The following is a 12,314-nucleotide window of genomic DNA, read 5'->3' on the forward strand; positions in this document are numbered from 1 at the left end:
TCATTTTTGACAACTTTCAATTTTCCTTGATTCGTAGTTGGTACATAACATTTTCTAATTACTAATAAGTGTTTGAGGCTGTTTTTTCTCATTTTGAATCAGGTCACATCAGTAAGTGAAGATCCTGAAAGCTTTACTGTGTCATTAAAACAACTCTGAGGAGGCAGCTCTTCTCCAGTTATATTTTGAGTGCTCTCAAACCAGGGAGACTCATCTTTTAGCTTACCATCATACAATGTTTTGCTATTATCCATAAGGGTTTAGTAGCTTTTGTCTTGAGAGTACATTGTCTGGTCCTTCTTTCAGTTTGTTTTGACCTGGAAGCTCTGCCAAAACCTATCCACCATGGGTAACCCTGCTGGTATTTGAAATACTCATGGCATAGCTTCCACCATCACAGAAATATGCAAGCTACCACATACAACAAAATGACACACAAGTTGTGAAGATTTCTACTACTTACATTCTGCAATATCAGGATAGTCAAGGGGAAGTTGCTGTTTCTCCTAAAATGCTTATTCATGGACACATTGTATACATAAATACACATATAACTTCCTTTCCAGGATTTGCCAGGAAAAAAAGTGTTTTCTTTGGTGTTCGGTTTTTTTTTTTTGGTTGAAAAATGTAAATATTTAATATTATCATTAGACAATTAGAATTAACAGAAGAATTATTATTATCATTAAAATGATTAACTGTAGGCAGAGTCATCAAGAAAGACTCAGACAAGGGACTATGTTTTGGACACTTTATCAGGGAAACTTTATAAAAGTACAATTTATGTGCTAACAAATCTGGTAAGATTAGTAGGTAGGATCAGATATAAGCAAAGTAACTAGACACAGATTCATACACTCAACAACAAAGACCAAAAAAAGGCAAATGGAAACAACAAGAAAAGACAGAATATTAGTCCAAAGGGTGGTACACACCTGTAAGACAAAGAAATGAGGATAATGAGAGAACTATTGAAAGGACAAGGGATAATTAATGGATGGAGTCCACACTGACTATCCGTGTTCCATTGGGAAGCTGCGTGCGCTATCCAAAAGATAATGCTGACCCCAGGTGCTCAGATCACAGGTAGGATTACATTTTCACTGTATAAGTTAAAGAGACTGTTTCGTGTGAACTTTATTCAATTTATCAAAATAAGAAAACCATTTCAACATCTATTGATGCTTCTTTTACAGGACATTCAGGCCAGTAGACTTACTTCTTCCTAAGCTCTAGCAACCACTTATCACTGAGATTCGTGGTTAGTTTTCTAGATGTCAGATCAAGGATAACAAATAGTTTTAAGTTTATCCAAAGTCAGTGATACTACTGGATGTATAGAGTACTAGGTTGACAGGGATTTTGTAAGTCATGGGTGTCATTCATGGGTATTGGATGGTGTCATGAAAGACAAGTGTCTTTTGTCACACTGCAAAAGGGTGTCTACTACTCACTTCTGAATGATGTCCCCATTTGTGGAAAGTGATATATATTTTTAAAAAGTATAAAAGAAGCTAACTAGCAATACTTTGTCTCCTTTTAATTATTCTTGAAGAATAGAATAGCTATGATTCTTATCTATAAGCCTAAGCATGAGCTATACTAGCTGACCAGATGTGGCTATCTGTGGACAACCTAGAAAATAATTCTTTGAATGGAGAATGGAGCAACAGGGAATGTTTGGGTCATACAAGAATATATTTTATCTCTGGCTGAAAGAATGAGAAGAAACACTGACTCTGTCACCATAGGGCTCTGGTTTTCAAGATTTTACCAGTTGTATGTAATTCTCATTTGATAGCGTATAACCTTTTATCAGAAAAAAATACTTACAGGGAAAAACCTTTAAATTTAACATAAAACCTAATTCTTTTGCTCCTATTGAAACTTGGAAGTCTGGATCCTTATTAGAGTGCATTTCTACAATGAGATAAACATTTTAAAAAATAAGTATGAATGGAATCCTAGATAAAATGCATCCATTTGTGCTGGAAAAATAGCTTTTACTGGAGAAAATGGCACAAAATCGTCATATGGAGAAAAAATGTCATCTTCAAAGCCTATTTCCAAGATCAAAATGTAGAACTTTTAATAAAATATATTAGCTTTTTAGCTACTCTAAATCTACAACTTTTTAAAGCCAAAGTTTATTCTTCAACCTTTTTGAAAACTTAAACAATCAATTACTCCTATTAAAAGAGAACTTGTCAAAACTATTTTAAATCTCTCCATGCAGGACCAACACATAAAAGAGATTTTGAAAATCAGTGCACATTATGGATGCTGTTAAGCAACAGTTTTATCAAAATATTTTAATTATCTTAGCTAAACACTAAATGCAAATTGCTAACTTTATGAATAAACTCTCATGTCAGTTCTGCTAGTCTTTGTCTCACTCTTGTTAAATGCAATTCAACATGCCGTGACATACAGTTAATCAAAGGGCATCTGTCACAAGGGAGTAAGCACCAAAATCAACAATTTGCATAGTGAACAAGGTTTATATTGTGGCAACTCATGTCGCCTTGTACCAAACAATGGGATGAACACTCCCTTATGGCCTCTACTAAGTACTAGACATGTGGCCTTAGAAAAAGAAATCCCCTCTCAGCCTACTTTTTCCCAGTGGTGCTTTGTTAGTTCACAGCAAGGGTTTGACTTCACGCCCTGGTCTCTGTCTGAGAGGAAGTCCAGCTCAATTCAATTTGCATCTCTCTGCCTTTTAGTAATGAAACAACATCCATTTGAGCAGGCCCCATGATAATGCAGAGCAGATGGGCAGAGTTTTGTCTAATTAGATTCTGGGCGGCCTGTTTGCTATAGTAAATGTGTATGTATTTGCTTATTTCACACTTATTCTGGTAACAACAGCTTAGTAGAAACTAAATGGAAATGAATACAGGGAGACAGCCTCACTAAAGAGCTACTTAATACAAATCAATAATTTTAATTCAATTACTATATGCCATCAATTATATAGTAAGTTGACTGCATAGTATTTGATCTTAAAAAATACCTCATGAAAATTATTTTTTTCCTCTTCTTCCTTTCCTTCCTTCTGCCTTTCCTTGCTTTTTTAAAATTTGTGACTCTTTCTCCCTCCTTTCCTTTTTCCCTCTCATCCTACCTGCCTCCTTCCCTTTCTTCCTCCTTTCCTTTAACCTTCCTTCCTCACTATCTCCCTTTTCTTTCTTCTTTTCTTTCCTTCCTTCCCCCTTTCTTCTTTCTCTCGATTTCTTTCTTCCTCCTTCCTTCTTTCTTCTTTCTAAAGATTATTGGTAAAATAGTATCAGGGTGTGCAATGCTTACATATTAATTTTTAAATCTAAATGATTCATTTTTAAAAATGCAGTATCAAGGGAGTCACGTCGAACCCTGGTCTTTCTGCTTATTAGATTCCTTAAAACATAGAATTATTATAAAACCTAACCAAAAATTTAAATTTTATGGATCTACATTAAGCAATATTTAACATTAGCATTATAATATCACTTACTGTGATTTCATTTAGCATGTCTGTTCACTCTCCTTCCAACTAGAGAATTTTCAATGAGCAAATAACTCAGGAGGGGCAGTTTCAGCAGCTAGCTTAAGAAAGGGGATTTTCAGATTCTCAGCCTTGACCCTTTTCCTTAACATTGTTATTACTGTTGTTAGTTACCAGTGAATTAATTTTGACTCATGGTGACTCTATGTGTGCAGAGAACTGCTCCATAGAATTTTCAAGGTTGTGGCTTTTCAGAAGCTGGTCGCCATGATTGTCTTCTGAGGTGCCTCAGAAGCAGTTGAACACTTAACCATTTGGACCATTCAGTCCCCACAATAAAACTTCTTTTTTATTATTATCTCTTCATACACAAACAAATGTATAAAGTCTGGGGACTTCCAGATAATGAAAACTGGTGGAATAGAAAAAGCTTATATTTGAGTCATAGCTGTTTTTATTTTATTCCATATATCACATCTTGCTCTCTTATGCCTTTAAGTATGCACTACCTGAGTATTTTCTCCTTCCAACTATGCCAGCCAATTATATCATAATTGGAATTTATATCAGGCTCTTTAGGGTAGGGAGTTAGACTGTGTATCTTATCATATAACAAAATCTTTATTACTTGAAAATCAATAAAACTTAGTATATATAATGACTTTATAAGAATTCTGGTGGCAAAACTATTAGCAACTTAGCTACTAACCCAAAGTTTGGCTGTTTGAACCCACCTCAGGGCTTTGCTAGGGATAAGCCTGGCAATTTTCTCCTTGAAAGATTGGTGGTGGTAGAGGCTGTGTGCTGTCAAGTGGGTTCTGACTCAGAGTGACTCTGTAGTGTTTTCCTGTACTGTAAACCTGTACAGGAGCAGAAAGCCTCATCTTTCTCCTACAGTGTGGCTGATAGATTCAAACTGCTGACCTTGTGGTCAGCAGTCCAACTCATAATCCACACTACCAAGGCTTCCTCCCTTAAATATTGTTGTTAATGGTGTTAAGTGTTGTCTAATAGATTATCCAACACATAGTGGTGTTTTATATATAGGTTTTCCAAAGAGCAGCTGGTGGGTTTGAACTGCCAACCTTGCAGTTAGCAATCTAGTGTTTATACTACAGCCTACAAAGTCCTAAAGGGCATCCTACTTTATTACACAAGTTAAAATCAACTTGCTGACATCTAGCTTCACAACAACATAAAGACTTTAGGGAGAAAGAGAGTCTTCTGAGTTAAAGCTCACCACATAGTGAAGTACTTGATGTGCTTTTAAATAAATGCCACATAATATTGAGGAGTACATTGGAAAATCCTGATATTTTGTTTAGATTATGGCTACTCAATCAAACAAGAACACCTCATTCTTAAATACATGGAGGTTTTAATATAAGTATCATTTTTTTCTGAGCTTGTCTGTAACTATCATTAGGTCCACTGAGCCTACAACCGTAGTCACATACTGAATTTCAAATGCTCAGTCACCTCTCCTTCTTATGAGTTCTTTCAAGAGAGCAATATATAACTAGCTCAGTTCCAACAATGACAAAATTGTACAATCCCTAGTACAAAAGTATGTAAGGCTAGTTCAGAAATCCAAATATTCTTTATCTAAATAAAAAAGTGAAAGGTCCTAAAACAATTAAAGTGCACTGATAACCATGATGAGAATAAAATTATTTTCTCTCTGCCAATGCAAGAAAAGATATAGGCAAATTATCGTTTCCACTTTAGATTAAAAAAAACAGAGGTGACTAAAGAGCACTATGGACAAATCAATTTCAACATACACCAAAATGAATTCACTAGTTAGCCTTCCTCCACTGGAGATCTGCTTCTCTTCCAATCTTTCATATCTCAGTAACCAACACATCTATTTTACATCAAAAAACAAACAAACAAACAAAAAAAAAAACAGAACCCACTTAGTCTTCCTTGACAGCCTCCATTCTCTCTCTTTCCTTCTATTATATCACTTACTTCTGTTAATTCAACTTCCTAATTAGCTCCTGGATTTCCCCCCTTTATTCCATGTCCTCCACCAGGACCAGAGGAGCAGTTCATTTCATCTTTCATCTGGAAGAGAATAAAATCCTGGCCAGTTTCCTCAGAACCTTCACCCTCAACATAAACCACAAAATAAACATTTTTATAATGTAAATACAAATGTGTTAAATAACACAATTTTTGTTTTACAACTTTAAGTGGATCCTCATTGCTTAAGAAATAAAATCTAAAGTCTATATTATTATCAACAGTGCTCTGTAAAGTTTTTGATCTTCTATTATCTTTTTCCTTACTATTTGAATTTCACCCTTACCAAAAATCTCACCATTTTCCAGAGTGTCTCTACTCTTGACTTCCCCATGGCTGCAAACACTGAACTATGGGCTGTAAAATTATTCTGTGCTTCTAGCTAGGTGAACTATTAATTTTTAATACACACCTCAAATAAGTCATTCTCTTTGCCAATTTCACTGCCTCATTCTCCACTAAAATTTCCTTGTACTCAGTTTTGTGCTTATCACATTGTATTGTAATACATGTATATGCCTTTTCCCATAGATTATGAGATATTGAAAATATCATGGGCTGCCAAAAGAACAAACAGATCTGTGTTAGAAGAAGTACAGCCAGAGTGCTCCTTGGAGTTCAGGATGGCCAGACTTTGTCTCTCATACTTCAAAAATATTGTCAGGAGGGACCAATCATTGGAGAGGGATATCATGTTTAGCAAGGTGAGGGTCAGTTAAAAAGAAGACCCCCAGTGAGATGGATTGGCATAGCAGCAGCATCAATGGCTCAAGCATGGCAACAATTTTGAGGTTAGCCCAGGACTTGGCAGTATTTCGTTCTGCTGTGCATAGGGTTGCTATAAGTCAGTATCAACTTGATGGCACCTAACAACAAACAGCTAATAGTGGGGACTCTATAGAGCTCATGGTTCCCAGCTAAGTACAAATTGTATAGAACAAAATCAGGGTTTATGAATCAATGAGTACATGATTAGTGCTGTTATTAGGGAAGTGCAGGGATGGCAACGATTTTGGATAACACTGCAAGAAGTCACCAAAATGATTTCCTATATAATTTTTGTGTAATATTTCAGTATAAATTCATTATGTTTAAATAAAATATTCCAGTACTTGTTATAACAATAATTATTTTTGTAATCACAGCTTACATATATCAATATATTTTAATGCTAAAATTCAATGGTAATGTACTTTTTTACCAGTCTAATTCACTCTATTCATAGCTGTCATTATTGCACACTTACAATGACACTTTGAATTATGTGGTTTCATCTGCACATGCTACAAGTATGCACTGTTATTTTCCTTACTGTTAGTGTTTTAATACACACTGATTTTTTTCAATTTGTTTTTGGTGTTTTAGCTACAATATTATGGTAATTAGTATTTGTGAATCTGTATCAATTGCTTTTTTAAAAAGAGTAATTAGTAATTAAAGGTAAAGAAGAAAAATTTGAAAAAGACTTCTACTCAGTTACCGATAATGTTGTAATTCAATGTAGACAAAGTTTAACAAACAGATTTGTTGCAAGTATTCATGAATCTAAGATATATTACATTTAAGTAATTTACAAGTATATTTATCACATTTTCTATGATTAAGTTGATAATAAACATTACTAAGGATTCTGTATGATTTTGTAAGGAGGTCGGTTAGTGGTGGGTTGGTGGTGATGCCGTGAGTTACCACATTGGTGCCACTGTACATGGTATCATGTCAATTTCCTATATATTTCTTTCTGTGTTAATATTGCTGTCATAGTAATCGTCCACAGGAAGGTAAAAATGAGGTTGTCTTGCAAGCATTTCCTTTATGCATCCCATCACTGTTCTATGTCATTATCATATTGAATATTCTTTTTAACCGCAAGCCTAGACATAATTTATCTCCACTCTTCTGAAATTGTCCCATTTAATGATTACCTCAAACCCCCACTAATATTCAACTATTTTCTCCATGTTTACTGCCTTTGAGTGATAAAAGAGCATCACTTTTTCTTTTCGGGGTTACCAGTAAAACTACAAAATCCAATCTTCTAGATTCCAAAGCTTTTTACCACATACACTAAAATTGCACCAGTACTGTAGTTGGATCTTTGGATCTTTGTATGTCTTGTTGATCTTAAAACACCCTACCCAACTTTATTCCTTAATGTGCCAAATAGCTTAAACTTAATTTTCATGTAATAGTGGCCTGCTTAAAAAAAAAAAAAAAAAAAAAAATCCCAGGTGTCTTCTGTTTGCCCTGATATGGAAATACTGATCTAAAACTTTCTATAGTACATATCATAGGGATCAAGAGGCATTTTCCTGAGGCAAGACAGAATTCATGATCCAGGGAAATTGCTTCTATTAGCTGATCCCTGACCCCTCAACCAATGCTTCCTAACTCTACTCAGATCTGCTTAAGTGATTGCTGTTGTTATAGTTTCTTGTTGTTGTTAAGTGCTGTTGAGTTGGTTCCGACCCATAGCAACCCTGTAAATCTTTACAGGAGCAGAAAGCCTCCTCTTTCTCCCATTGAGCAGCTGGTAGTTTTGAACTCCTGACCTTGTGGTTCGCAGCCCGATTCGTAACACTACGCTACCAGAGCTCCTAGGTGCTATCAAATTAGTTCCAAATCATAACAACCTTATGTACAACAGAAGAAAACACTGCCTGGTCCTTCAGTGTCCTCACAACTTTCATCTTTGAGACCACTATTGCTACCACTGTGCCAATGCATCTCATTGGAGGTCGTAGACACATTTTTCACTGACTCTCTACTTTATCAAGCATGATGTCCTTCTTCAGGGATTGGTCCATCCTGACAACATGTCCAAAGTATGAGAGAAGAAGTCTCAACATCTGTGCTTCCAAGGAGCATTCTGGGTGTAGTTCTTCCACAATATATTTGTTTGTGCTTCTAGCAGTACAGGGTACTTGTAATATTCTTCATTAATGTCATAATTCAAATGCATCCATTCACATCAGCTCTTCATTATTCATTGTCCAATTTTCACGTGGATATGAGGCACCTGAAATTATCATGTATTAGGTCAGGCAGACGTTAGTTCTCAAAGTAATATATTAGCTTATTAAAACCTTAAAGAGTTCTTTGAAGCAGCTATCCCAATGTTATACATTATTTGATTTCTTCACTGCTGCTTCCATGAACATGATGCCATATTCTTCTTCATATAATGCATCTTCTAAGATTATTTGCTAATCATAAAGATTTAATAAGTATGATGACTGGAAACTACTCAGAAACATACCTTAACTGATTTTAAAAATACTCAATATCCCCTCGTTCTGTTTGAACAATTACCCCTTAGTCTTTGTACAGGTTCTTCATGAGCATGAGTAAATGGAATACCCATTCTTTAGAATGCTGTCCACTGTTTGTTATAACCCACACAGCTGAATGTCTTTGCATAGTCAATGAAGCACAAGTAAACATCTTTCTTTAATTCTCTGTTGTCAGCCATGGTATTCCTTATTCCACATCTTCTGAATCCAGTTTGAATTTCTGCAAGCTCATTGTTGATGTGGAAGAAAGATGAGGCTTTCTGCTCCTGTAATGATTTACAGCCTCGGAAACCCTGTGCAGGGTTGCTATGAGTTGCAACCGACTCCACGGCACATAACAACAACAATTGTTGATGTACTGCTACAACAGTTTTTTAACTGTCTTCAGAAAAATTTACCACATTTGAAAATAATAATATTGTTCGATGATTTCTACAATCTGATTGATCATCTTTCTTTGCAATGGGAATAGAAATTGATGTCTTCACGGCAGTAGTTGGAAGTCACTTATTGCCCTTTTGCATTTTGTCCTGGTGTGGCTGTTGGATAAGTAGTAGACTGCAAGGCTGGTTTGAACTACAAGGGCTGTGGTTCAAATCCACCAGCCGATACTCAGAAACCCTATACAGGGCCACTATGAGTCAAAACTGACTCGATGACACTTAACAAAATATATGTTTTCTTAGTTTTCAAAAAAAAAAAATGTTTGTTTTTTTGTGTAGCATATGTGTCCTTTCTAGAATATATGTTTACATAAAATAATTGTTGTTGTTGTTAAGTGCCATCAAATGACCCTGGATAGGGTTTCTGAGGACTAGCCGGTGAGTTTGAATCTCTGATCTTTTGGTTCAAACTGACTTTGCAGTCCAATGCATTAACCCACAGTGCTACACCAAGACTCCACATAAAATAATTTTTGTTATTACTGTTAAGTGTTGTCAAGTCAGTTGCGACCCACAACGACACTGTATAGGGTTTCTGGGGAGCATCTCATAAACTTGAACCACTGACCTTGCAGTTCAAACCGAAATTGCAGTCAAACACATTAACCTGCAATGCCACAAATAATAGTGCCAGATTATTTTGACTCTTTAATATCTACAAACACTTTCCAAACTCTGTAGCCTATTATGTCAAGCTCTTGTTGATACATTTAGTTTTAAAATTAGCTACAACTGTGGGAAGAGAAGGTAGAAAATGTCAATATCATCAGTTCAAGATAGGCCAGTGGCAGACTCTGGAATATACCATCAAGTGCTCATATACAAGTTCAGGGTGAAGCAGAAGAAAAATTAAAAGTCAAAAGAGTCAAAGTACAACCTTGAAAAGATCCCACATGAATTTAGAGACTACATATAGAGCTTGTTTGATACATTAAATAATAATGACTGAAGACCAGAAGAGCTGGAGAATATCAAAAACATCATACAGGAAGAGAGCAAATGACAATTAACAGGAAATAAAGACAAAAATGGGTATCAGAAGAGATTCTATAACTTTCTCTCTAGTGCAGAGATGTGAAAATGAAAGAAAGAAATGAGTAGATAAAAGAGATGAACAAATAATTTCAAAAGGTAACTCAAGAAGACAAAGTCAAAGATTGTAATGAATGTGCAAAGCCCTATAGTTAGAAAAACAAATTGGAAAAAACACACTCAGTATTTATCAAGTTGAAAAAAACTAAAGAAAGATTCAAGCCTCAACTTGCAATATTGACAGACTCCTTGGACAAAATGAAATCCTTATGTGAAGCACAAGGTCAGTTTGAACTGCAAGGTTGGCATTTCATACTAGCCAACCATTCCTAAGAAACTCTATATTCACAGGGCTGCTGTGAATTGGTACTTAACAACAACAACAATGGGAAAAATATTGAAAGATGCAGAAAGCATAAAAAGAAGATAGAAGGTATACCCAGAGTCACTGTACCAAAAAGAAATGGTTGATTAACAACCATTTCAAGAGGTAGCATATGATCAAGGTAGTGAAGGAGTAAGCCCAAGTTGCATTGAAGGTATGGATTAAAAAAAAAAACAAGGATCCTAGAACTGATGAAATAAAAATTTAAATCAACAAATTGATGTTATACTCATCGATGTCAAGAAATTTAGAAAACATCTAACTGGCCAACTGATTGGAATAGATACCTATTCCAAAGAGAGGTGACTCAATGGAATTCAGAAATCATCAAACAATATCATTAATATCACATGCAAATAAAATTTTGTTAAAGATAATTTAAAAATGGCTGTAAAAGTACATCAACAGGGAACCTCCAGAAACTCAAGAGAGATTTTAAAGAGGACATGGAACTATGGATATCATTTCTGATATCAGATGGATCTTGGCTAAAGGCAGAGAATATCAGAAAGACATTTATTTCTGCTTTATTGACTGTGTGAAATATGACAAGCTATGGATAACATTGTGAAAAATGGGTATTATAGAACAATTGATTTTGCTCATGAGGAACATTTACATAGACCAAGAGACAGCCATTTGAACAGAACAAGGGAATAATGAATGGTCTAAAATCAGGAAAGGTGTGTGCCAGGGTTGTATTCTTTCATCATACTTAATCAAGCTGAATGCTGAGTAAATAATATGAGAAGCAGGATTGTATGAAGAAGAGAATGACATCAGATTGGAGGAAGACACATTAAAAACCTGTGATATGCAGATGATACCTACGTTACTTGCTGAAAGTGAAGGTGGTTGTGGTTATGTGTCATGGAGTCGGCTCTGACTCATAGCGACCCTGTAAGGGTTTCCGGGGCTGTAAATCTTTTTGGGAGCAGAAAGCCTCATCTTTCTCCCGTGGAACAGCTGGTAGTTTCGAACTGCTGACCTTAAGGTTCACAGCCCAATTCATAAAAGTGAAGAGGACATAAATATTTACTGATAAAGATAAAAAGCACAGCCTTCAGTATGGATTACACCTCAATGAAAAGTAAACTAAAATCCTCACAAGTGAACCAATAAATAACATCAGGATAAATGGAGAAAAGATTGAAGCTGTGAAAGACTTCATTTTGCTCAGATCTACTATCAATACTTATTGATGCATAAGTCAAGAAATAAAATGACATATTTTATTAGGCAAAGCTGCTGCACAAGACCACATTAATATGTTAAAGAGGAATGATATCTGCTTGAGGACTAAGGTGCACCTGACTCATGCTATGGTATGTTTAACAGCCTCACATATTTGTCAAAGTTGAGCAATGAATAAGGAAGACAATAGAAGAATTGATTCCTTTGAATTAAGGTATTGTAGAAGAATATTGAAAGTTTTATGGGCTTCCAGAAGAACAAACAAATCTGTTAGAAGTACAGTCAGAATGTTCTTTAGAAGCCACGATAAAAAGACTTATCTTTTTTATTTCAGACTCATTTTCAGAAGGGATCAGTCCCTGGAGAAGGACAACATGCTTAGTCAAGTTGAGGGTCAGTAAAAAAGAAGAAAACCTCCCCCCTTTCTGATGAGTTGGATTGGCACAATGGCA

The 12,314-nt window shown here is 35.5% G+C and overlaps 1 pseudogene; it reads left to right on the top strand.

Moving 5' to 3' along the window:
* Window positions 1-997: 997 nt before the first annotated feature.
* Window positions 998-12,314, top strand: part of LOC102841096 — a 40,034-nt pseudogene continuing 28,717 nt past the window's right edge.

Source organism: Chrysochloris asiatica, unplaced genomic scaffold (assembly GCF_000296735.1).
Source record: "Chrysochloris asiatica unplaced genomic scaffold, ChrAsi1.0 scaffold00082, whole genome shotgun sequence".
NCBI classification, from domain to species: Eukaryota; Metazoa; Chordata; class Mammalia; order Afrosoricida; family Chrysochloridae; genus Chrysochloris; species Chrysochloris asiatica.